A 27,495-nucleotide genomic window follows, 5' to 3' on the forward strand; every position below is an offset into this window, starting at 1 on the left:
TCACTTGCCCTGTTAAGCAGTAACCAGGGACAGGTTCAAAGGAAGGCAAGGGGGGTATAAAGAGTAATGTCAAAGAGGATGACGAAGAGGAATTTGTTCCGGTTGTTTTACTGTGCATAACATGCCATTTTCTTCTGTTGTTAATGGAGGATAACACCAGCGAGTGTGGTGTGGATGATTGGTCACTCCTTCATAAGCCAGATGCAAAGGAGAGTGAGGGATCGACATAAGGTGCTGGGGCACATGGAGGCAGCAATACACTGGATCGGAAAGGGGGCAATGCGAATAGGCTAGGTGCAAGGCATCATAACAGAACTGAAGGCGAAACCTTGCCTGCCTGAACCAGATTTGGTGATCCTACACACAGGCGAAAATTCCTGGTGCTGATGGGGTGGAAGGAACTGCGACTGGCACTGGTCTCCCTGTTTGGTTGGTTGGGCAACCTTTGCCCACGAGCAGTGATGGCCTGTTCTCAAATGATCCCAAGGACAAGGTGGGGAACTCAGGGGTCAGCAAGGCCCCTAAACATCTCACGATGAAAATTGAACAACAAACTCACCTGTTTGGCAGGAGGTCAACGGCTTAATGAGAGGAGCGGACAATACGCATCACAGTGGAGTACATTTGTCAGAACAAGGACTGTACTTGCTTTTTGAAAACATATTGGCTGTGATACACACAGTTCAAGTGAGGGGGAGTACACCCGACCAGTTGGTCGAAGGTCCTGTGGCAGACGTGGTGGACCATGTGGTCAGTGATTGTCCCCTCCCGGGGGGACCCTGAGGCCGGTTAGGTGCAGTGGTGACGGCATGGTCTGCCTCTCACTGGGATGGCCTCGGCCCGGCAGAAGGGTCCGATGGGAAGGTGGACAGATAAAGGGAGGAGGCAGGAGGCGGAAAGTGCGGACAAGAGAATGGTGCCTCCTGGGATCACCCCCCAGCATAGGGTATGGTGTGGAGGTCTACTACAGCGTAGGGGGGGACCTCACTGCTGTACAAAGCAAAATGAGGGCAGAGTTGGCGGTTCCACCTGGACTTCCTGTCACAAGGAGGAGCCACTGTGAATATGTGGATGTGATTTATGAAATGTTTCTGTTACAATTGTGCAGTTGATATTCTTAGGGTCGCATTTAAATTTGGATGTGTTGATTCTGCATAGTACTGTTAAAGGATTAAACGTGGCCATATACTTCCAAAAAAGCAGTCTGTGTGTTTTCTCCAGTATCACTGGCACTGCCTCCTTGCTGAGCCCATGGAGGCAAGACCCCTGCCCTGGTGGAGGGACCGCAGGGTGGGATGGGCGGGAGGTGCCAGGGAGTCTGGAGAAATGGACGGCTGCAGTAGCAGTCGTCAGGAACTCGCTAGAGCCGTGCTAACACGCCCTCAGCCAGAACAATGGGGAGAGCCACAGGGCCATCGGCAATGTCACCAACAGGCGCTGTTAAAAAGGGTCGGGGAGTGGGGAGGGAGCAACAGCTCTTCCACTTTGCCACTGTGACCCTGCCGAGTGCCCTGTGGATCTCCTGGACCTTCTGCTGCCTGGACTGCCACTGTTGTAGGGGGAACCTCTGCAGCACTCTGCTGCAAGTTTCCACCCCCCCGCTTTTTTAGGAGGAGGCAGAGAGGTATAGATGGACAGGTGGCTGTGGTAGGCAGGCGGGAGTGTGCCATTTGGTCAGTGATTTGCCCCTCCCGGGGGGACCCTGAGGCTGGTAGGTGCAATGGTGAAGGCACAGTCTTCCTCTCACTGGGATGGCTTCGGCCTGGCAGTAGGTTCCGATGGGAAGGTGGACAGGTAAAGGGGGGGGGGCAGGAGGAGGAAGGTGCCAGACAAGAGTGGGTGCCTTCTGGGATCACCCCACCCCCCGCAACATAGAGTATGGCGGGGAGGTCCACAACAGCGTAGGGGGGACTTCATCGCTGTACAATGCAAAATTAGGGCAGAGTTGGCAATTCCACCTGGTCACAAGGAGGAACCACTGTGAATATGTGGATGTTAAAAGAAATATTAAAATGTTTAAGGTATTTGTACCGTGCACCGTCACCAACGGAGTTGGTCCCCAGGCGCTCGGGCGGATCTGCAAATGAGAAGGTGGGATGGGTTAGTAGGTAAAGCGGAAGTAGGATAGTGAGAGGAGTGGTGTTCTTTTGGCAGCTTCAACTCGGTATACACCGGGTGCTGAGCTTTGGTGCGAGTATCGGATCGATGTCAGTCCTCGTGTGCCGTTGGTGCGGCTTGTGTTGTTGCAGTCTTGTGAAGTGCGTGCTGCTTGTTGTGCGAGAGATGGTTGTGTGAGATTTTTGAGTGAGATAAGTCTGCAGAAATGCTGAGTTTTTTGTTAGTGGGTTGTATGAAGTTTAACATGCTAACATTCAGAACTCTGTCCGAGTGTGGCACTCGCTAATCCTCCCAATCTCATCAGGATGGGCGAAGGGGTTACGCCTGGCAGGGTTTTAGATTTGTTTGAGGTGCTCCCTGTGCTGTTCTAGCGCGCTCTGTAAATTTTCTAATTCTGATGGGGTGAGTGTTGTGGATTGGGTTTTAGTTGGTGCAATGCGCTCGCTGTTCTATTCTAGCGAGCTTTGCAGGTGTTCTAATGCTGATGGATTGATTAATGTGGGTTGGGTGACTATTCTCCTCCTAGAGTGTCGGAGCAGGTGTTGTGGTCTCCTCTTACAAACTTTCTATCAAATGTGTCTGCTGGGGGTTTGGCTATGGTACGGCCGGGAGGGAGTGGATGAGTCATTTAAGGGCTTTCGTCTCGGTCTGAGTATCTGATCAGTCTATGGTGACCTCCTTTGTGGCTATTTCACATAATATCTTATAGTCTGTCGTGGGGTCTGTTCTGTGTATGTCCATTTTGGGAGTGACCGAAGTTGGTGTTATTTTCATTGTTGTTTAACAGGGTGAGCATTCTAGTGCCTCGCTGTTGTAGTTACACTGTGAAGAGCCATGATTTGAGGAGTTTCCTGAATGCTAGGTGGTTTGTTGTGTTCTGTATATTCTTAGGTAGGTCATTCCAGGGTTACGGTGCCTGGTGAGAGAAAGAGGATCCTCCGAGTTTTCTTCTGTTATAGGGTTTTGGTTCCAGGAGGCTGTCGGTGCTTGATCTCAGTGTTCTTGTCGGTTGATGTAGGCGTAGTTTATCGCTTAGGAATTCTGCGCCTTGTTTGTGTATTGCTCTGTGCGTGATGCATATGGACTTGAATAATGTGTATCATCATGTAGTCAAATTAATGACTTTAATACAGTTCACATTGACATCTTAGCATCATATTATGACCTTCAGTGTATACATCGTTCTATTACACCCCATACATCAACAATTTGTATAATGGCATAGATTTCGCTCCATGAAATAGTACCCCAGGGATTGCAAAGATGCTGGTTGCCAGGACGACACTCCACCAGCTGGATCCACGTAAACCAAGGAGGTGGAAGTAGGGGTGAGGGAGCGAGACTGTGTCAGCAGAAAATGAGCATGCCAATCCATTGGAGGGCGGAACGGATTCTCATTATTCACATTGCATGGAAAAGGCTGCTCAGCCCCAAAAACAGGCTCTTTGGTACCAGCCGTTGAGAACTTTGGTTTGAGAGAGGTAATCAAAATGGCTGCTACAGACCGTGGGGGTTGGACTGCCATTTTGTTGTTGCCCAAGGAGAACTGCATCACAGGTGTCAGTGAGGTCGTTGTCACCACACGGGTCTCGGGGGATTTATGTTCTATTTTAGCCGTGTGACAGGGAACATCGGCAGAGCCAGGTCTAGAGCGCTTTTGCGACCCCTTAGAGTCTGCTGAAGAATTGGCCCTCAGTGAGGGAACCTCAGCAGAGCCACTTGAAGACTTCAGGTGTTCGCCCACCTTCTTTGCCCCCTCAGCAGGATCAGTTCGACCACTGGTTTGTGTGTGGGAAGGCTTAGGGTCACCTCCCATAGCCGAGCCCTCGTAGGGGGCCCCTTGATCCTGCCGGTTTTAGATATAGCCCCTAGTCTGGGATCCTCAGGGCTAACCCCAGTGCTTTTAGTCGCTTTATTGCAAACCTCGAGACGAGTATCAGTACACATAGATCCAGATTTGGAAACAGCTCCAGAAATGATGGGCTTAACTTTAGCTCCCAGATGGGGAACTTCGGCTGAAGATCTGGTCCTGATAGCCCCTTTACAGGGAACCTCAGAGGAAACTCCAGAGTGCAGGTTATATCCCTTTTGGGGATACTCGGGGAGAGCCGTGGTACCAGAGCCACTTGGGCCCCTACCGGAACCAGAAGACCCCAGGAAGGAGTCCCCTCGCTGAGGAGCCCTAAAAAGGAATGAACTTACCGGGCGCTTCATGCTTACAGCATTTCATTGAAGAAAAAAGGGAGGAGGAATCCACTGGAACACCTCCTCCCACCTGACAAGCCGACACTGGAGTGCACGGACGTAGAGGGTGTCGCAGTAGAAGCAAGAGCCCCACTGGTGTTCCGGGCCCAAGCACTGCAGACAGAGAGTGGGGATCCGCCCTCGCGAAATGATGTTCGCACGAAGAACAGAACACAATTCCCAGAAGTTCCGGCATAGACTGTAGAAAGACGACCATGGAACTGGTGCAGGAATATGAAGGACAAGCGAACAAAAATAAAAAATTCCCTAAGATGCAAGTGCGTCTGACCGTGCAGAGAAAAGGACTGAAGGGCTATGCAAAGCTCAGGAAGGCAGGGCTGCGGTTACCTGCGGTGGCCCCACGTAAAACTAAAAGAAGGACAAAGAAAAGTTAATTATTTTATGCTTAAAAAGTGCCACGGTCCCGTGCCCACGGACGAAAATGTCCCACAAGTATGGAGGAAAGGGAACGGGACATAGGAATATATAAGTAACCAGATCAAAGTATATCCATCTCCTTCAGCAACAACTTAGATCCCAATAAGTGGAAAATGAAATAGGATTGCCATCTGTGAATCTCTTGCATCAGACTGTTCGAGATCCCACAGGAGCATTCATGGATCGCAAAGAGCAGGATTTTCAGCATCTCAGGTCAACAATACAGATACTACAGGATGTTGGATGAGTTATTCGCTCTTCAATAATACATTTTACAATCACTTCTTGGCAAGCATGTGATTCATGAAAGGTATCCGTTATGATTGTGCAGATATTCTTAGGGTCGCCTTTATATTTGGATGTGTTGATTCTGCTTAATGAATTAAACATGGCCATATACTTCCAAAAAGGGAGTCTGTGTGTTTTCTGCGGTATGACTGGCACTGCCTCCAGGCTGAGCCCAGGATCCTGAGGATCTTGGCAACTTTCAGCATATTCCTCCTCACTTCCATTTCCCTGGGAAGCTCTTGAAGCCACAGTCCCTTGTGCAAATGCCTTCTTTGGCAGAACAACACTCTGTGGGCTACGCAGGGGGGCAGCCTGCATGGGCACAAAACACATACTACGCAAATTTTTCAAATGCAAAAGGGTCAAATTTATTACACGTCGTACAACTTAAATGTGACATGAAGAAACAGGATTCTCAACAGGAAGAAAATATTTCATGCGTCCCACCAATGGATGGCAACAGAACAATTGGCATGAATTTCCCTTGATGACAGTCCGTCCACTCTGCCCCCCCCCCCGCTCCCCATGGTGGTGCATGATGGTGTGGCGCCGCCATGGTCCCCCCATGCCCTTTTGGAAGCGGTATCAGGAGGCCCCAGACCCTGGATCTACACCAACTGCCTCCTGATCCCACCCACGAGACCACTAGCAGCCGGAAGTCCCCCAGTGATAGGCAGCCAACCTACACCACTGGCGGACCCCAGGCACAGGGCCCCCCCAAAAGGGGCAAAACACTGTCCTATCGGACCAACACCACGTGCCCACCGTCGTGATGAAAATAAGCTGTGCCTGTCAACAGTCCATTGGCCACAATCCGGAATCACCCATGGCAGGATGCCAGCCAGGCCGGTCCTTTGTTTAATTTATGGGCAGAAATGAACAAGGGACGTGCAAGCATGCCCAGCCCCCACATAATTCGTGGGGTGATTTGTTGCCAGGCAATGATTGCACAGGGGCAGGCACCTTCCCATCCACTAGAAGAGGGACACCACACCTTCCTTCAGATCCTTCCTACCCGAGGGAACCAGGTCATTACCCCCTATATGCAGTATGACCAAATCCAGATCTGCCGTCCTCCCCCTGCCCTCTCTCTCACCACAGTATCACCGAATTTCCGCAGGTGCAGGCCTCTGACACCAATCCACGAAACTGAGCTGTCAGGACCTTTCAACAGACCTGACTTCGCTGAGACCTTTTTCTCCATCCTCCTGGTGAAAGAATGACCGAAGATCCATAACGCGTGCCTCGGCAATGTCCTCTACAGTGATGAGAAAACAAAAAGGTGAGACATAAAAAGACTGACATCACAATAAGCCATCATGACCCTTGAGACATAGATGGAATCTAGACCCCAACGCCGCATCTACGGAATCCCGGGCTACAGCCCGAACTACTTAGCACAACAGGTGAGGCCGAATGTAACCCATGAATGCGTTTGATTTCCATCCGCCACATTTCATTTTGGAGATTGCAGTGCGAATGTTTCGGGTTTACTTGTGCTGTGAGCAAATGTGAGAGAAGGTGTAAGGGTGAGAGATTGGTGGGTGAATAGTTATGAATGCGGTTGTGTGTGAATGTTCTGGGTCGGTGTCCATGTGGAGAATACAGTGTGAATGTTCTGTGTCTGTGTGAATGTGAGAGACGGTGTATGGTTGAGCGTATGGTGAGTGTATGTGTATGTATGTGTATGCATGTGATTATGTGTGCAGGTGAGGGACTGGACGGACTGGTAGCCTCCGGAGCATTGTTCAGATGTCCTTAAAGTCGCTTGCCATGGAGCTTTTACTAGCATTTTTGGGCAAAGCCATCAACTTGATGAGTTTTATTACGTGGCTAGACTGGCAATTTGGTGCAGCCAGTCTAGGTATTTCTTACAGTGGCATGACATTTTTAACTGGGCATCTATGATAAAACAATCGTGATGAGTGTTTTGACATGTCTAGACTGGCCTAGATTGGCACAGCAAGTTTGGACATGTTTTCTTATTGTGGCATTGCATTTTTAATGGCAAAGTATGTTCTTACTTGGGAGCACTGAGGGTACTGGCATGCATTGCCAGTACCCACAGTTTGGACTTGTTTTTATAGTATCATTACTGAAATGATGCACAAAGCAAACACGAGTATGTTCTTATATGGGAATACTGGCATATGTTGGTGCTGCTAGCATTGCAATATATGGGCACAGCCAACGTGAAAATGATTTTTTTTATAGTGGCATATAGTGTGAAAAAAGGCATCATGAAAATACGTAGGGAAATGCTCCTGTGCACTGTTGGCGATTTGCATCTATTGGATTTTTTCATGAGTTACCTTACAAAACTGATTGCAAACTATCTGGCGTTTTACTCATTTTTCTACACAGAAAGTGTTCTGTATCATGCACCAGTGAACTCCCCAAATACCCTGCCATTGGCTCGGGCTCCCTCGCTATGCTCGGTTGCTCTTGCATATTTGTAGCAAATCTATGCGTCCCTCTAATAAAGAAAATCACCAGCTGCCACTGGTGGCTGGTACATTTGGGAGCCACGGGCCAGGCACCACCCCCTTCTTTCTACACAGGGTAAACAATTTAAGCTTTGATAAAAAAATATATGTACATCCATTCTTATATCGCGCTAAATTGCCCACAGGCCTCAAAGCGCACATAGAACAAGAGATTAACAGACATACAGAATCCTGGGTGAATATAGGCACTCGATGGTCCAATTTAGTCCGGGGATTTGATTTGACAGGGAACCCTGCCCCTGCAGGAGCATCCTCATCATGGGCATTGTGCATGTGTGTTGGTCGAGGTAGGCCCGGAGTGTGGCGCGGTCCATGCTTTGGTGAGGAGCCAGGGGGAGGCCCTCACTATGGCTTGCAGGGGGCACCCAATGCCTAAGCACATGCACCACAACGGTTCGCCAGGTCCACAATCTGCGGGTAATCACAGAAGGTCAACAGTCACCGACACCCTAGATTAACCAAACATTTAGCGCTGATTTTCCAAAATCAAACCTTTCAAATGATTGCTTACCATTTTTTTCTGTTTCCTTAACAGGTCGCGCTATCTAATGTTTGCATACACGCAGGTCTAGGCTACTGCTGTCCCGTCATCCTCAGATGAAACAGGACTCTGCACCCGGGGTATTGTTGAAACGTCTGTGCTGATTTTACATATAGTGTGTTTAAAAAATTAAATTGGTTGCCAGTTCAAAAGCGAATCGAGTTTAAGGCATTTTGCCTATCTCATGAGGCTTTCTAAGAAAACACACTGGGCATGTTATCAGGTCGTTTTCTTAGGACTTGATAACAGAGTTGAGACTCTAAACTGGGATATAGGCAGGTAGTAGAGAAACTTCCAGAACCCCCTTGTTTTTGCATTGATCTGTTGCCACCATCTTATCAGGATTCCCAATGTCCGACAGGGTCAGACTGGGCATAAAACTGTCTCCGTCACCAATGAAAAAGTGTCCCACAGTTCCAAATTGCAATTCATTTTTTTTGTGCCAGACTGTTTAAATAGTACCCAAGGGGGAGGGTTTTGACAAAATGTGATGCAACTTGTGCATTTTATAGATATTTATTCAGCAACACTGATCAAAACAACTAGCCACATAGTGAAGTAAAAGGTGGCCCACTTTGACCCGAAAAACGGGCCCATACCACCATTTTGTATCCATTTTTGGTTCGGACATTGCCCTGTAGGCCCGTCTGAGTCTGATGTCTGAAACAAACCAAATGTTACAATTAAAGTTCTTAACATTATTAGTCTCTACATCTTGCAGAATAAATTACCTGTACAAAGTTGACAGAAACAGAAAAATCTAACTTTGACAAAGTGAACTTCGTGTGCCAGAATCCAAGAGGAACTGAGATGAAGAAGAGGGCTGAAGAGGTATGTAGAAGTAGAGGCCAGGCAAATAGGCCTCTCGGGCCTTGGCAGGGTCAGGCAAGTAAAAATAATAGAATGCACCTGAACTCAATTGCCCCACTTCAGAGGCATAAAAGGCTACTGCAAGAAGGAGCAGAGAGAAGGAGCTGGGAGAGGAGCTGGAGCAGGAGCTGGAAGGGTGGCAGTAGTAGTAGGAGGGGAAGAGCACAAGGCTAACAGTTCATGCAAGTTCTGAGAGGGTCCTGTATTCACAAACCCTGCCTTGCCATGGCTGCTCTAAAGAGACGTGTTGAAAGCGAAGGTCTTCCCAGGTGGGCCCAGTGACTGTTATTGCAGAGCTATGCTGAAGCCTGAGGCCCGTAGCAAGAAGCAAGCCAAGTTGGCGGGGCCATACTGGGCACACCCGTGCTGTAGAGGGGTGTGGATCCCAAGTGTGTCCAGAGCCGTGGAAGTAGACGAAGAAGTCGAGAAGTGGAAGCAGCCCACAACCACAGTGTTCCTGAAGTCGGTGAGTGATGCTTGGCATTTAGATTAATTTCTAAACTCGGTCGGTAACTGTAATCAGCTCTAAAGTGGTTTATGGAAGAGAAGAAGCAAACCAAACTTGTTTGTTGTTGTGGAAGCAGACGTTTGACAATGGAAATGTATTGCACGCACTTCTGATAAAAGCTATAGTGCTCGGGTATGGAAAAAACCATTAATTTCCCATTACTACACGATTATCTAATACCGGAGTGGTGGTGTGTATCCAAATAAGAAGGGGAACGTTTTCGAAAGTCTCTGGTATCTTGAAAACTGATTTTCACACTTTGTTACAAGTGCGTTTAACATCAAAGGAGGGTTGCCTGTGACCAATTTCGATTCCTAACCACAGAAGGAAGTGTCTCTGGGTTTAGGCATGGGAAACCAGACTTTTACAGACACTTGAAGTTAAACATATACTGTGAAGAGTGGTTGCGTATACCTAAAAGTGGTTTTCCCTTGAAGACTGAGCCTTGTAACTATCAGAGCAAGCATTCTTTAAAAGTAGTAGTTGTTATATTAAGAAGGAGACATTGTAATCTGAGGTTGGAAGTGTGGCAATTCAGCTTCCAGGTACCTACTGGAACCAAGAAAGTGTGTGCAAAGGCAAAGTTGATAAAGGGAGCTGGGTGCTTGTAAGAAGACTAAAGCCAGTGTCATGTAATGCTGAGACTTTTGCGGTGGGGAGGAAATCAGTCTGGAAGCTGAGGTAGGTTATCCTGGTGGCAGAAAAGTTGACTGAAGATGCAAAGATGCTGGCCTTTTCTTGAAGTAGTGAAAAGAAGAGTGCCTTCTGTACCTGTAGAGGTTGAAGTGTCCTGTCTTTTGCCAAATTATTTGCACATATTAAGTTGAAGTAGAAGTAACCAGAACTGTGGTTTTGGGATCTATGTGATTACCACGCATCTGGAAATTGCAAATCCAAAAATATTGAATTGCAAAATCCTGCTGCACGATAATCACGTAGATCACGCAAGCCGGCATCCCGCATACCCTACCCCTTCCCCTCTACTTCCCTTTTCGGTGGCACACACAGAAGTCTGCTGGCGACTCTCCTCTGTTGCTGTAGCATCAGTTCTCTCCCACTAACGTGTGTCGGAGCTGATGTTGTAGGGTCCACTTTTCTTCTTTTTTTCGTTCTTTATTGTCCCCCACTAACAATGGCATAGACGTTGGGGACACCCCATCAACCCCTGCTTCGCCATGTTCATCATTATAGGCTTTGATTTTTTGTTGCAAGCCGAATGCGCAGTAATGCTGCATTCAGCTTATTTTTGGGAAATTATGTGGTTTTGTATAAGACTGTCAGTCGATGTCACATTAAAAGTGGTTGGAGTAGTAGCATACTGTGGAACAAAGGAGTTGGTTTCTATAGTGACAGTCGGAAAAAGGGTGTTTGTTGAGAGGAGAACAACAACCCAAGAAGACACATTCTGACAAATATACCAGAGGTACTGCAGAGGTTACAAACACTTTTTGAATTGTAGAAGGAGAATTGACTAATCTGTTTTCTAAACTGTGGCAAGCAATCCTGGAAGGAAGACATCCAGGATTATCATTGGTGCTATTTCCTTGGCTAAAATTGGAAAGGGATTTTTGTAACTGGAAGCTGACGAACTATTATCAGTGGATTTTTGTTTGATGAACTTGTATTTCATTTGGAACTTACCAAAACGGGTTCAAGCCTTTGTTCTATTGCTTGAACATTTGGGGGAATCTATTGTGAAAAATCCTGGGGAAGGGATTTAACCAGGACAAATGAAAGTCATCCGAATTGCTGGTTGTTTATTATTTGCTCATTTATTTTGTTGGACATCTGCTTTATATGTTTTATTTTTTAGTGTGAGGGCCAGTTTGTTTCTGTTAGGAGTGATTCCCTTAGTTCTTAGACTAGGTAGGGAACTCCCTGATAGAGTAGGTTTGGCGAGGATTTATTCGTGTTATTTACTGGTAATAAAATGTTTAATCCGGAGAACCATACAAGCAGTTGTCCGCCTCGCATTAATGACCCCTCACAGTACCCAGTTCTCTAGATGCTTGCAGCATGTCCTCATTTGTGCTGTAGGAGTGGCACTTCATGATGATGTGGGTTTTGGGGCCATGCTGCAGTGGTATGCACTCTAGCTAATATTATACTCTCTTTGCAACGTCTGGAATGACAGGCTCAGGCATCCGGATGATCCAGTTTCTGATGTTCTGACCTTCCTATCCCTCTGGGCTGCTCGATTTCTAAGGTTCTTGTGTTGATGGCAGTTCTTCGGGTCTTCACTGGTCACAACTATGAGATCCATGTGTGGTTTCGAGCCCGCCATCTCAACCTGCTGGTTGATTTCATTCTCCTGGAGAGATTGTATCACATGTTTGGCTTCCCCCATGTGTGTGTCAATATGGCCAAGATCTGGGTAAAATCGGTTATTGTCTTGTGCAGATCAGCTGTGTCATTCTCAATCTAGTGTTTCAGAGCACCAGTAAGCACCAGTAAGATCCTCCTTCAGAGAAACCAAGACATTCCAGGAGGTCTTTTTTTGGGTAACACCACTGTGTCTTGTCAGTCACTTCCTTAAGGTGTTGGGGCCACTCCTTCCTTGCTTTTCTCCCATGGCCTTCCATTTCGGTGTAGCTGCTTTTGACCTGCAGCCAGAACTCTTTTAGGGCGCTTCCAAGCCAGATAAGTAGCCCACTGGCGACGGTTCTGCATCCCTGTATTCTGGACCTTGTAGTATTTAAATAACAAGGTTGTGGGCTGAGGTATTGCCCGCTATGTAAAAGTGTCCTGTGTAGTGTGAAGTCACACCAATTTTTACTAGGTATTTAAGAGTGATAGGTGATTTCGATTGTATTCTCTGGTCAGCTCTGAACAATTCTAGAGCATGTTCGCCGGCTTAGATTCCATTATTTTCATACTTTCTGTGGCCCAGTGCAAATTGTTATTGAGCTCCAGTGTGGCTGACAGAGTCCTGGTTCTCTTACTATGAGAAGGGAATGTCGGTCACACTTTCTTTTCCAGTCACTCGCCTGCGCTAGGTCCCACGCTGCCCTCACTAAGGACTGGGGATGGCTTGCTGTCCTTCACCAGTAGCACACTTGTGCTGTCTCTCACTTCATCCGAGGGGCTCCTTGTGTAGCTGATGTTTCTGATCACCGCCTGCACGGGGAGCCCTCCGCTGCCCCGGCTTGTCCACCGCAGCACCTGGCTCCCTGGATGCGGGGCTGTCATGCACCCGGCATTACCGACAACACGTCACTTCTGGTGCACCTAGTTGCTCTGCCCTGACTGCCACTGGATCTCTCACGCAGCTGAAGCTCTCCTTAAGGTAGAGGCTTCCTCAACCCCAGGGGTGCCGAGTACACGGGTGCTCCAGGGCCCGGGCACCCACCAGCAAAATGTAATCTGGGCTGAGCCCCCACCCCACACCGGAGAGAAGAGATGCAGTATATATGGTCCTTTGTTCCATATATACTGTGTCTCTCTCTAGCCCTGGTAAAAGCGGGAACATTTCTAACTAAGCCCTCCCCTCTAGGCCTCATATTGGTGGATGGTCCTGGAGGGGAGGGCTTAGGGGCTACCGGAAGCTTCTGTTGATTTGCCTCTGGTTCGCCTGTGTTTAAGGAAGGAACAGCAGGCACACAGGACACAACGCCGCCAGCGGAAGCAGAGAACAGCACCTTCAGAAAGCAGCATCGGGTACAGTTTTTTTTCTTTCCTTTTACAGTTTTATCCTTTTTTTCCTTATCCCCCGACCGCCACTATTTTATTTCCAACACCCCCTTAACCTTCTTCTACATCTGTACCTCTGTTTCTAAAAATCGTTTTGGGTTGGATGTATTTGTACATCTGTGCACCCATCTTGCATTGCATCTGTGCCTCCATCCGTTTTGGGTTGGGTGTACCTCTAAATCTATGCACCCCCTTGGTAAGAGGGGTGCACAGATGTAGAGGTACACCCAACCCAAAACGATTTTAGAAATGGAGGCATAGATGCAAAGCAAGAAGAGTGCACAGATGTAGAGGTAACATTGTTTTGGGTTGGGTGTACTTCTACATCTGTGCATTCCTCTTGCTTTGCCTCCATTTTTAAAATCGTTTTGTTTGGGTGTACTTTTACATCTGTGCACTCTTCTTGCTTTGCCTCCATTTTTAGAATCGTTTTGGGTTGGGTGTACCTCTACATCTGTGCACTTGCTTTGCCTCCATTTTTAAAATTGTTTGGCACCCAACCCAAAAACGATTTTAAAAATGGAGGCAAAGCAAGAGGGGTGCACAGATGTACAAATACACCCAACCCCAAAAAAGAGTTTACCTCTACAAATCTGTGCATTTATTGATGATGATTTTGGTTTTGTCTTGCATTCTTTAGCCGTCCCTAGCTTAAGTCTTTTATCAGCCTACACTGGCCTTCCAGGTTCTTCAAGTTTAATTTCCCACTTGCGAGACACATACCTGGACGTTGCTCTGCTTACTGACACAGAACTCCATCATCCCTGTAGGTGCATATTCTGGCCATCCATTATAGCGAAAATGCTTCGCCTTGTGTTGAACTCTCCTCTTCAAGGCTGAAACTAGCTTCTGATTACATCCCTCGTGAAAACAATCGTCTGTCAAGCAACTAACTTCTCCACACTTTTGTTTGGCGCAGGTGTGGGGGTTTCTTAGAAGTACTTTCTTACCTTTCACCCTTTGGCTTAAGATGATCTAACTGACTGCTCATGCCTAGATTCTGAGAGGGGGTGTCTGCTGCAAGGGTGGGTGCTATCTCTGAGGAGAACATAGATAGCCATTTGTTCTGTTACCTCACCCTTCCCCTCTCCTCACACCCTCCCCAGCCCTCCTCCCCCTTCTCTTGTCACTCTTGCACTGCAACAATTGTCATAAGGCATAGTAATGCTACTGCTAGTTTTGTCTCCTTTTTTCCTTCCCCATCTCTCCCTTATTGTTCCATGCACTTGTACTATCTGTTATTTTCAAGGACCTGTAAGAATGTAACTGTTTTTCTTCCTTGTTCCCTTCCCTCCTTGAAGCGCTTTGAAACACATTGTGTATAGACGCTATACAAATAAACAATCATTCATTCATTCAAAAGTTGATGAACTGGTCTTGAACAGTGTTACTCAAACCTCCAAGAACACGCACCAGCAACATACCCACCGATAGCTGTACAAGCCCGTCCATCTCAGCATTAAAATACATGCATTTATGCAATATGTATTGCATCAAATATTTCACGGGAAGTTAAATATATTTAGGAGGGACACATGTAAACAATATCACTACTCCATGTTAGTGGTAAAGTCTACTTTAAACATATGCAAAGAGGTAACATACATGTACAATTCAACATAGCTCCCAATGTTAATGTTGGAGAGGTGGCGTTCTAAAATTAGGACATTACAATGTGGACTTTACATTGAAACACACAGCAGTGCATTACCGCAGCAGAGAAATGGCAATACGAGTATTGTGGTTTGTTTCGCTCATGCTTGTGAACTCTCAAAATTCTTAAATGTTTCCTTCGTGATCACTCATTTTAGCTCCCGACAGCACCAGGAAATTGTAAGATCGCAAAGAAAAACGGTGTCTACCATCCCAACATAAAACCAAAAACAATCAAATTCTTAAATGGTGGAAGATGACCTTTTCTTGGGGCTCGTTAAGTTTACTTTTTGCGAATTACTAGTCGCTTGCTGCTTGAATAACAGCGGCCCTTGCACATTATGCAGTGTATAGACGAATTTCATTTCAAGGGACTTGGAGTACTGCGGGTATCAGGGGCAGCATCTCAGGTGCACCCCAAGCATAGTGCGCTTTGCCCTCCACCCTCACCCCCAGCCATGCAGCCCTGCGCTTTCTCACCTTCTCCATTATGGTAAAGAATATTGACTATGCAGAAGGAGCTGCCTCCAAGGGTGTGTTTAGCTGCTGGTGTATCAAATGCAGAAATGGGTGGCATCAAGAGCCCCACGCTCTGAAACATCTTTTGCGCACTGGTTGGTCACACGACAGAAAGTGTGAGCAGGTGATTCCTCAACACTTGAACCATTCTTTAGAGACCTGGCTTTGATTAATGTGGTGTTAGCTAGTCATGGCCATTTCCCAGCGTTTGTGTTAAAGGAGATCGGAAGCTGCACCGTGCAGAGTATTTTAAAGGCCATGAAGTGATGCTACAGCATGTCGCCCCCAATGGAACAAAGAAAGTGAAGCATGCATCCTGCAAGTCTGGGTATTTGCATTATACGGCAGACGGGCCAACCGTCCACAGAGACGGTTTCTACTGTAGTTGCTGAGTTGCTTTCCCAAGCCAGCTACTGTGCAGACTTCGCTCAGCTTTTGGCCCAGCGCCTGCATCCATCCTTCACACCATCATTCACAAGGCGCATTCGTGTAGGTGTTTGTTTATCTCGTTAGACTAGCGTGATTGCTATTCCAAACAAAAGAAGCACAACGACAAAGAAGAGTATATGACAAGTCTGAACGAACAGTGAAATGTATGAAACTCCTGCACTAAAATAAAGTCAGCAGTGCATGCGCAGGAACGAGGGAACGACGAACAATATGCTCAGGAGTGGGAACTAGGGGGGCGTAGTAACCCCCAAACCAGCCCAAGCGTGGTACCAGCCCCCAGGGCCTCGCCCGCAAAGTGATTTTGGCCCGGCCAACGGACCGACCAATCCAATCCTGCAGGAACGTGCAACTGTCTAAGATCTGCTGACGGTGACACTCTGCCCAGGTCTTCCGAGAACCAGCCTTTTGATCTCCTGAGGAGAGTCCACCACCAGTGCTCGCTTCCTTTTTCATGACTACTTGAGCCTTGACAAAAGTCTCTAGCTTTCTGGCCTCCACAGGCTGTTCTTGGATGGCCCAGTAATCTCTGCAATACCATTTTAAAATAAATAAAACGCCTATGCAGCAATAGGCCTCACCTGCGAGGACGGGAGCAGGAGGAAAGAAGTGTGCTTGCCTCGGCAGTCTGTAGTTACTGCCGGGTTTCCTGAAACAAGGCCAATCAGCGAGGGCAGGACGCAGCAACTGTTTGTATTTGCTGATTCTGCTGCTGCTTGGCAGTGTGTGCTTGTGATGGAAACAACTTCAGGATTTAGTGACCCACTCACCCCTCTTTTCTGTAATGGCTGGTTCCAACAACACCAGCCAGCCCCAATCGATCCACACTTCAGTGTCAGTGCGTGCCCATAGCCTGGAGGAGGGCACACTGCACGTGCGCCCATGGGCCTGGCTGGCGCCAGCAGCGCCGGCGCAACCCGGGGCTGGGGGAAGGTAATAAAGCAACAAATGTTGCTAATTTATTTGCCAATTGCCCTGCCCTGCCTGAGGGCCGAGGCCAGGCTCGTTTCTTGGCCCGGACGAGGCGGGCAACTGCCCGGGTCACAATAGCCCCAGAGGGCGCAATTGCCCCGGTCCCTGGAGCCTCTGAAGGGGATGGAATTCCCCAGTTTGTGGGGCGGCGCATTGACGTGGAGAAAGTTCCGCAGGTCAGGTGCTGGCGCTGCCCCTTCTGACTGTAAAGTTACATAGTACAGAAGTACTACGTGACATTACAGAAGTCAGAGGCTCGCTCTGACCACTTTCGCGCCACTTGGGATGGGGGGCATAAGCACACCAATAAAAACACTGTAGGTCCCCCTGCAGCTAAGACCAGCCCCTTCCATCACAATGCCGGCAGGAAACTGCTAATGGTGACCCGTTAGTCACTAAATGGTTTCGTGCTGGCATTGAGATGGAAGGGGAGGTGCAGTGGGGAGTGGGCGTGCCTTGCAGGGACGCACCATGGGCCCCGAAAAGGTACAAACGGAGACCCGTTGGGCACATGGTGCATCCCTGCAAGCCCAGAAAATAGCCAAAATAATAATTTAAAGCAGCACTATTTCTTTCATGCCGCTTCTTTTCCAAACTATATATCAATTACACTTTAAACCACTTCCATGGTAATGGTGATGAGCTACTTCACTATGCGGATAATAGTTTTGACCAGTGTTGCTGAGTAAATATTCTTTAAGCAACAAACCACTTTATTTATTTATTTATGCAATGTTTGTCGGGTACATGGAGATGGATAATTTATTTATTTATGCAATGTTTGTCAGATACCTGTATCCAACACACATTGCATAAATAAATAAATATGCAGGTACCCGACAAACATTGCATGAATAAATAAATAATCCTGGTCCATGTATTCTTACAACAGTCAAGACTTTACTGTATCAAAGCATAACCCTTGATTCCCATTAAAAGAATGTTAAAGTGATTGTTTATTGAGTTCAGGTGTCTCCTTGTCATTGCCCTTTTGGCTTAGGTTGCCTCCAAACGCTTTTAAGCATCTTGTGTTCTTTGTTGGTTGTATATACTGCATCCAGTGCCATATTCATGGTCTCCTGGTTAGTGTGCCCAGTCCTCATTATCTGCAGCCTAAGTGGGACTGGGGCATAAAATTGTCTTGGTCACCAGTGAAAAAGTGGTCCACCGTTGCAAATGGCAATTCATTCCTTGTGTGACAGACTGTTTGACTTTGGGTAGGAGTTCCTTAACGGTGTAATTTGGGAATGGCGCGCAGGGTGCAGTTGGAGTGGTGCGTGGGGTGCGGTGGGAGTGGTGCGCGGTGTGCGGCAGAAGTGGAGCGCGGGGTGCGGTGAGAGTGGCACATGGGATGGGGTGCTGGCGCATTCCTAGTGTTTTGCCCTGTGCACCAAATGGACTAGAAACTGCCCTGGACGAGGCCACAGCCTACAGCAGTGCCAGTGGTAGAATACACGTGTAACACGTTAGTTTCCTAACATTATAAAAATGAACAGGCACATTCATTTTTATAATGTTAGGAAACAAACGTGTTACACGTGTAATCTAGCACTGTGGACTGCTGGTGCAGTGCCCCCTAGAGGCTGACTGACGTCAGGCAGCTGCCTGGGCTGCCTGACGCAAAGACCGGCCCTGCTCCCTTCTGTCCCATAAGGTAGCCCATGACTGCAGTAGGGATGTCTTCTGGATTCAATAGTACTTTTCACACTAAGCAATATAACCTAATGACTAAACCGGGTGGTTTGTACATATTCTTAAATGTTGAGGCTGAAAGGAGTGCACACCAGGGCGCTTTGTCACCTTTAAAGCAGCTATCCTTTCCGTTGTGATACTAACACTCTGAGCAGCTTTAGACTGCATCAGAACCCTCCAATGCTGGGTTCTCCAGGGCCCGATGGTCTGGCATAGGAATGCGCTGTACCCTGGTACTGACACAAAGTGCCTGAGTGACAGTGACAATATTTCAATCTTTGACATAAAGATGTCTAGCTAGTCTGGGCAGAAGCTGAGAGTCAACAACTCTGGGCCTGGTGTTGTGGGAGCAAATCATTTTGTGTTTTTTATCCTGGCTTTGGACTGAAACCATGCAGCGCATGTGATAGTCCAATAACTCCCTACAGGCATTTAACCCACAATTGTGAACTTTTTTTGGTGGTGTTGGTGGTACTCAACCTTGCAGCTGTACCTTCTGTTTAGCGAGCATTTCGTTCTCCCATCCTAGTTGTGTTGCTCTGCCTTTTAAGGGCTACTACAACCTGGATGATAATAGAGGGGTTGCGTAGGGGCAGTGATGGCTTACTGGAATGCAACTGGAAGGCTTAAACCTCCTTCTTACTAGACTTTAGTATATGCAGTAGATGCTAGCCAATGTTTCCACTGTTCTGCGCAAAGATATGGTCACCCCGTCATGATTTCAAAGATAGGAAGAAAAGGTAGGGGCCAGGCTACTCATCCTTCTGATATGTCCCATACAGCTTGGGGTCTTTGAGAACGCTTTACTGATTTTTAAAACAAGATCCTGATAGACATGGATCCTGAACCAAACCATTGCCCCAGACTTAGATCTGTGGTCGACATCTGCTGTAGGATCCCAGAGACTTTATGCGGCTGGAAGATCTGCATCACCAGGAGGACAGCTTTTCGATCAAAGGCCAGAAGCAGGCTGGCAAAAACAATGTCATCTGAGAGGCAGCTTTCCTATTCAAGCTAAGGCCAATAAGGTCAATGGAATATGAAAACTGCATTAGCCAGACAAATCTGTAATACCCATGGAAATCCACTAAGGTCTGAGTCTATAAGGAAGAGGTTAATAACAATTGGCTCTCCAGATGTGTTGGATCACTATTCCCATCAGCACTAGCCAGTCATTTCAATGGTGAGAGATCTTGGGATTTTTTTTGTCCAACGCATTTGGGGAGCCAAATGTTGGAGAGCGCTGCTGTAAGCTCGGTGTCTCCTGAACAAGTGCTAGGCTGCCTCTACCTCCTGTTCTGGAAGATGTGTGCAACTGGAGATGAAAAACAGTAGTGTGACAGAAATGATGGATCTTAAACCTTGCACCTTCATTCTGGGGATGCAGAGAAAATCATGGGAAAATGCCATTCAAGGTTCCACATCCACATAACCCTGCCCTGCGGTAGCGAGCGCCCTATTTATTTATTTATTTATTTACCTATGTTAGGGTTACATTTGTGGCAGCACACTGAACACTCAGGTATCTATGCGCTAGTTACAATAGGGAAGGGAACAAGAAAGTTACAGATGGGAAGGAAACAAGGTATCAGGCAGTATAGTCAAAACATGGAGAGGAAGTGTCCGTTTAGGGGACGGTGCTGGAGCATGGTGGTGCCGTAACCTACTGCCGTCATCTATGTGTCAATGACGTCTCTGTGTCTAAAATGTAGATGAGTGCCCTGTAGCATGAGGGATAGCTCTGATGCCTCATGCTTGAGACTTTGTGATCTGTGTAACATGAAGGATTAGGCTCTCTGAAGCAGCAGCAATTCAAAAAGTGCCAGGCCTGCTCTGGCTTTCCTTGCTGGGCATTCTTGCTACGTGCCCCTTGAATGGATGCAGTGTGCAGTAGATGCAGGAACTGACTAAATAGATTGAGACACGTTTACAAGGGACCTGCACTGAAACAGGAAGCGCTAATTCTGCACACAGACGATGCTGTTTAACAAGTTTCATAGCTCGCCTCTGAAGAGTTAAAGGTTCTTATTCAGAGAGGGCAAGCGGTCTTGGCCTGGCACAGAACGGTGGGTGGCTGGCAAGTGGCCTACCGCCTCCTAGCTACCCGCAATTTAAACATTATCCTTGGAGGGGCTGTAAACAGCTGCCTGTGGCAATGAGAGGTCTGTCTACTTTGCAGGACTGATAATCCCGGGTACAGGCAGGAATATTGCCTCTGGCTATGACATGACCTATTCTCCCAGAGGCCATATCTCATGACCATGAGGGTACCTGCACCATACAGTATGACATATTCATACACCAATCCCAACCCACTTCCAGCTCTCTCTTTGGACAGTGATTCTAGAAAGATAGCTCTGCGAGATGAACACTCAGCCCGCCCACACATTTGCATTCAGCCCGTCTGAACCCAAGTTCTAATTACAGAAGGGACAACACAGCCCCTCATCCTTCTGCGGTCGATACATTGAGTGCGACATTGTCTAATAAAGCCTATTGACACAGGGCTTTGAGCAGAAATGGTCTTAATTATAATTATTAGATGATACAGCATGATCCATTCTCCCCTGGAGGCCACATCTCACGTCCAAGAGTCCATCTGCCCTTTATAGTGTGAGATCCCCATCATACCTCCCGACTCTACTTCCAGTCACTTTGCGACCATCTGCCCCTTACAGTGTGAGATCCCTCATCATACCTCCCGACTCTCCCTCCAGTCACTTTGAGACCATCTGCCCCTTACAGTGTGAGATCCCCCATCATACCTCCCGACTCTCCCTCCAGTCACTTTGCGACCATCTGCCCCTTACAGTGTGAGATCCCCATCATACCTCCCGACTCTACTTCCAGTCACTTTGAGACCATCTGCCCCTTACAGTGTGAGATCCCCCATCATACCTCCCGACTCTCCCTCCAGGCACTTTGAGACCATCTGCCCCTTACAGTGTGAGATCCCCATCATACCTCTCGACTCTACTTCCAGTTACTTTGAGACCATCTGCCACTTACAGTGCGAGATCCCCATCATACCTCCCAACGCTACTTCCAGTCACTTTGAAACCATCTGCCCCTTACAGTGCGAGCTCCCCATCATACCTCCCGACTCTCCCTCCAGTCACTTTGAGACCATCTGCCCTTTACAGTGTGAGATCCCCATCATACCTCCCGACTCTCCCTCCAGTCACTTTGAGACCATCTGCCCTTTACAGTGTGAGATCCCCACCATACCTCCCGACTCTACTTCCAGTCACTTTGCGACCATCTGCCCTTTACAGTGTGAGATCCCCATCATACCTCCCGACTCTACTTCCAGTCACTTTGCGACCATCTGCCCTTTACAGTGTGAGATCCCCACCATACCTCCCGACTCTACTTCCAGTCACTTTACGACCATCTGCCCCTTACAGTGTGAGATCCCCACCATACCTCCCGACTGTACTTCCAGTCACTTTGCGACCATCTGCCGCTTAAAGTGTGAGATCCCCATCATACCTCCCGACTCTGCTTCCAGTCACTTTGCAACCAAATGCCCTTTACAGTGTGAGATTCCCATCATACCTCCCGACTCTACTTTCAGTCACTTTGCGACCATCTGCCTCTTACAGTGTGAGATCCCCATCATACCTCCCTACTCTCCATCCAGTCACTTTGAGACCATCGGCCCCTTACAGTGTGGGATTCCCATCATACCTCCCTACTCTCCATCCAGTCACTTTGAGACCATCTGCCCCTTACAGTGTAAGATTCCCATCATACCTCCCGACTCTCCCTCCAGTCACTTTGAGACCATCTGCCCCTCAGAGTGTAAGATCCCGCCTATTCTAACCCAAACACTTTTTCATTTTTAGATCATACTTTTTTGATTAAATATTTTAAAGACAAAAATCACACACAGACATTCCAGGGGGCAACAGTTTAATTTCTGCAATTATGTTTGAGGAGCAGAGAGATGTAGGCAGGAGGATAATCATTCTCTTAGCCAGAAGACGGTCCAAAAACACAGAAGAGGGCCGGCTAGACGGGATCTAATAGACTGGCTTACTAATGAACAGAATGATGAACTTAATGTGTAAATGCTGGAGGACGTAAGAGCAAAGGATCCTCTGTGGGAAGTAACAAAGGACTTTGTTCCTCATACAAAGTTCTCCTTAGCCACACATGCTCAGAATTACCAACGGGGAACTCCAACAGTGCCTTATTTAGGGATCTGAGAGTGATGTGGTGAGCCTTCACGGGATAGCCATGCAGACGCATGGCTCACATGTTGTGTGACTTCTGTAACCACTGGAAACAATGACTTTCCGGCAACCCAGCACTTGAAGCACCACAATAGTCCTGGGAGCAAACATGCTTCCTTAAAGAGTGAGGGTCTCACATGATGTAAGCAGTCAGTTAGTAATATTCAACTTTGAAAGTATTTAAAAGTGAATGTCCATTGCTGGTCTTTTGAGATGGAAGTCAACACAACTTTCTAGAGACCCAGACCAGTCCAAGACATCTGCTCAGGCTAAGGCTTGCTCAATGCACATGCCAGCTGCGCTGAATCTACTTTGTCCTATGCCCATGTTCCCAGGAGAACCAGATGACTCAATGTCACCTTAACACCACTTTTTCAGTCCAGTGCTTGCTATGTACAAAGAATCGGGTGCTTAATTTAATTTGAAATGCACATAAGGTGAAGATCCCATAAATAATTTGTTTGTGAAATGGAAGCCCAGGACAGAAAAAGGTGCGTCAATGATCATGGAGGGATCTCGTTAGCTTACATGTGCATCCAATAGATTGTGTTCTTGTGCGATCTTTGCTGGTAGGCAGATATTAAAACCGGCATCTGATCTGGCAGAGGGTAAGTGAGGCTAAGTTTACCAATGTCAAGCCTTGCATCGAAGATGCAGAGATCCTCAGAGCAGCACATTGTCTGAGCGCAGGTCTTGGATGGAAGTTCATGAATTGCCTGAAGGTGGATAAACAGTGTCACTATGACGTGAGACGAGTCAGAGGAATATTGTGACATGGTCAATGGTGTACTATACTGGCTGGTAATGGTCTGCCACATTGTTTGTTATTCGCCAGGGAGCGCTAAAATGTGGGCTGCAGAGATTACCAACCAGAGCAGCCTGCCTCTGCTGAGTGTGGCAGCCCGAACACGTGCAACAAAAGAAAATACGAAAAACAAGATGTTACGTTCTGGGCACTCACGTAGCACGCGAGCTACATGTTGGTCATGTGACCAAAGATGGCGAGGTAAATTAGGTTCGTTAAATAAAGTTATTCACTGCCTGCCCTTGTGTGAAGTCCTCTTATTTGGCACTATTCCTACGCTTGCATTGGAAACCCTTAGGCTGACGTGCCAACTGGCGACAAACGGGCACTGTACCCTGTGGCTCTGCAGCAACCTGAGTGTCCCACACATGTCTGCGTGGGGACACTGCAGTTCGGGCCTGCGTAGCGCTGTGCCTGCTGCCGCGCAGTTCACCGGTGTCAACTCCCCTGACTGCATTGTGTGGAGGACTGGGGCGAGGAAGAGTGTGGCTGGGCACTGCAACCGTATGGAGGTGAATGAGCAGCTCTTTTTGCCTGCCTTGCAGGCTCGAGGGCTGTGCACGACGAAGAAACGCCAGCGAAGTGAACCCTCTTGTACTCACTGGGAGACCGCTGGGAGGTGACGCAGCTTCACGGAGGAGCGAGAGGGCCCAGAAGAGGGCGCTCGCAGTGGTTCCTGGGAGGCCACACAACACGCTGCCCCCCCAACCATCGGCCATACAGAAGGGGCAGGAAAAAAAGAAGAGAAAACTAGTGCTCATTGAAATGCACACACAAGCAACACTACAAGCAACAGCAACGGAGGTGAGGTTCCTGCAGAGGAGCACACACGCACTACCCCACTTGTGAAATTTTCTTTGTGAGCAGCCCGCAGGCCCTGTGTAATTTTGGGCACTCACCCACACATATGGAGGTTTAGCACAGCAACTAGCACAAGTAGGGAACTCATTCCCCATACCAACGCTGCTCCCCTTTGACGTGTCAGATACGTCGAATCTAGGGCGCAGATGAGCGAGATGAATCAGGGAATTTGATGCATACCTAGACATGCTGGGTCCACAAGATGACAAGTGAATTAAAGGGCTTCTCATGCTCACAGCGGGCCCTGAGGTGAGGCACATAATTTTCGAGCTGCCTGAAAATGTGGAGTATAACTACCCAGAGCTCAAGCGCATCCTTAATGAACACTTCAGAATACACAAGAATTTTCATTACGAGCGTCATATCTTCCACACACCCATACAGATGGAGGGTCAATCCATGGACAAATTTGTAACAAGATTGAAAGCCAAGGTCAGGAACTATTCAAATGAGGAGGCAGTCCGCTCACGGATCATTGCGAGACGCCTCTCAATGCTATTCAAGAAGAAACTGCTACAGAAGACATACACACTGGTGGAAATTCGGGTGTTGGCAAGACCAACCATAGCACTGGAGTACTAGGTATCGATGCTGAGCAAGCTGCAAATAACACCTGCTATGGCCATAAAAGAGGAAACATTGCACAAAATCACTGCCCCCACCGCAACGGTGAGAGAGGATAAGCAGGACAAGAATCACTGTTTCCGCTGTGCATATGAGTTTCCCCACAAAGGATCATGTCTGGCCCTAGGACAGGAGTGCTCAGCGTGTGGGGGTGAAGACCATTTTAGGTTGTTGTGCAGGGCACAGAAGGGATGGGGGACATACCAAAAGGACCACAGATCATATCGGCACAAATCGCCTACATGGCATTCAAGAGAGGAGAGACACTCTGATAAGAAACATGCATCACGAGAGGAGCACAGTTTCAAGTCCAGGCACTCCCGCCCTCCCGAGGAGAGTACGATCATACAAATCGAGATCATCTACTGAGGTGAATATGTACATATATATATAGATATATACTATTACGATTCCCCCTATATGTATAGCTACACAGGGAATTGTTCTCTCACCCTACTAAGCCTCTGACCTTTTTATACTCTCGCTTTCCCTCTCCCCCACCCACCCCTTTTTTCTGTTGTGTGTCTCTTAAAGATTCCAGTTACGCCCTACCGGATGGATGGGCACGACTTAATGAGGATGCAAGACCCCCGCCCTCAGTCTGAACAAACAGCACAACTTAAAACTGCCTTGCAACTGTGTCCCTCCCTTTCCGGACCCACCCAAGGAACTTGGGATTTGGTCACCGACTTCCTTTGAAGCACAGCCAGTAACCAGAGTTTTTACATTTAAGCAATATGCTGAATCAATAGCATCTGAATATTGAGGAACTCTCACACTTCTTTTCTCTTTTAAACTTGAAACAGGGTCTACCAATCGGACGCCCTGAAGAAGGTGGTTGTACTACATGTACACACAGCACACCGAAATGTGAACACACTACTAAATATATTGAAGATTAATATGGTCAAATTGGCTCCCACTTTCTCTTCTAAATAGTGTGATACTTTGCTTTTTGAACACATTGGCTAACATTAAGATATCTTGAAAGTCCAAGACCCAGACCTCAAAGATCATCCTAAGCAGGAGTATAGTGACTGTAGGGATACATGCAGTTTAGATAGCAGTTGTGAAAATAACATCAAATTGGTTTTGTTTTTCACTTCCGGAAACAATTCAGTCACAACTCTGCCAAATTGGAAATGATCTAGGAGATTTCTCCACTGAATGAATGTGGATTCTTTATTTGACTTTACTTTTCAGTTTTTTTTATATATGTCACTGTAAATATGTTATTGTAAACAATTAGGGTTGTACATATGTCTTTTTTGACTAGACAATTGAGTATAAGAAAATGAATGTGATTTTTTGGTCTACACTAAATGTACGTGCCATTGTTAATAATTGTTATTGCACTACACACTTTGAATGTTTTGATCTCTTTTTGCTTTACTTTTTCTATTTGCACATAAAATACATATTACTATACGTTTGGCTGATGTTGTTTCATTTAGACCCAGGCTTAACGAATGCACAGAATTGTGACTAGCTCATCAATAGTCCCTTTGCCCATCACTGCGTGACGATATAGCAAGGGCAAGGCAGGAACAAGTTTCTGCCCCACCGAAATACAGGAAGGGCACTATTAAAACTTTCTATGGAAAGGGAACAACTTTTTTGGTTTGAAACTCCTGCCCTCCCGCGGCACGCAGGACAGTAAATTACGTCATACATCACCTATAAACAACTACCCCATAGGAAAGACATATGACTTCCTCATAGACTCGGGCGTGACCATGAATGTGATGCGTGATGAAATGTTCATGAGACTGAAGAGACCACCACGCTTGAAGAAAGCATGGACAGAGATATACACCTATGGCACAAAGGAGCCATTACAGTGTAAAGGAACATTAACCACCACGTGTCATTATGAAGACAAATTTGAACGCATCATGATCCACGTCATTGCTGTGGAAGCCACCAGTGGATGTTCACTCAGCTTCAGATCGGCCATTCAGATGAGGTTAATCCACATTTTATACCGCATCATGGCCGACAAGTATGTCACCCCCATAGCCAGAGAAGAGTAACTTTCCCATCCCTGTTCAAGGGGATAGGCAAGCTCAAAGGACGACACATAAAGCTACATAATGACCCTTCCATCAAGCCGGTAGTGCAACACTACATGGGGTATTTCTCTCAATATCCAGCCCCAGTTAGAGAAGGAGCTGCAAACACTCATGAGAGAAGCCATCATCGAGCCTGCCTCTGGCCCCACCCCCTGGATTTCGCCGGTGCAAAAGAAAGGCCCACAGTGGCAAATCAGGTTGTGCATAGAAATGAGGATGCTCAACCAAGCAATTGTAAGACAGCGTCATCAGACACCGCGCATCACCGCGCATCACAGACATGATGCATTTGCCTAATGGATCAACTGTCTTCTCCCGGCTAGATCTATTGAAGGGATACCACCAGATTGAGATAAGTGAGGAATCACGCTACAGCACAACATTCACCACTCATTTGGGACTGTTTCG

This window comes from Ambystoma mexicanum, chromosome 2p, assembly GCF_040938575.1.
Source record: "Ambystoma mexicanum isolate Mex_15411 chromosome 2p, UKY_AmexF1_1, whole genome shotgun sequence".
Lineage (NCBI taxonomy): Eukaryota > Metazoa > Chordata > Amphibia > Caudata > Ambystomatidae > Ambystoma > Ambystoma mexicanum.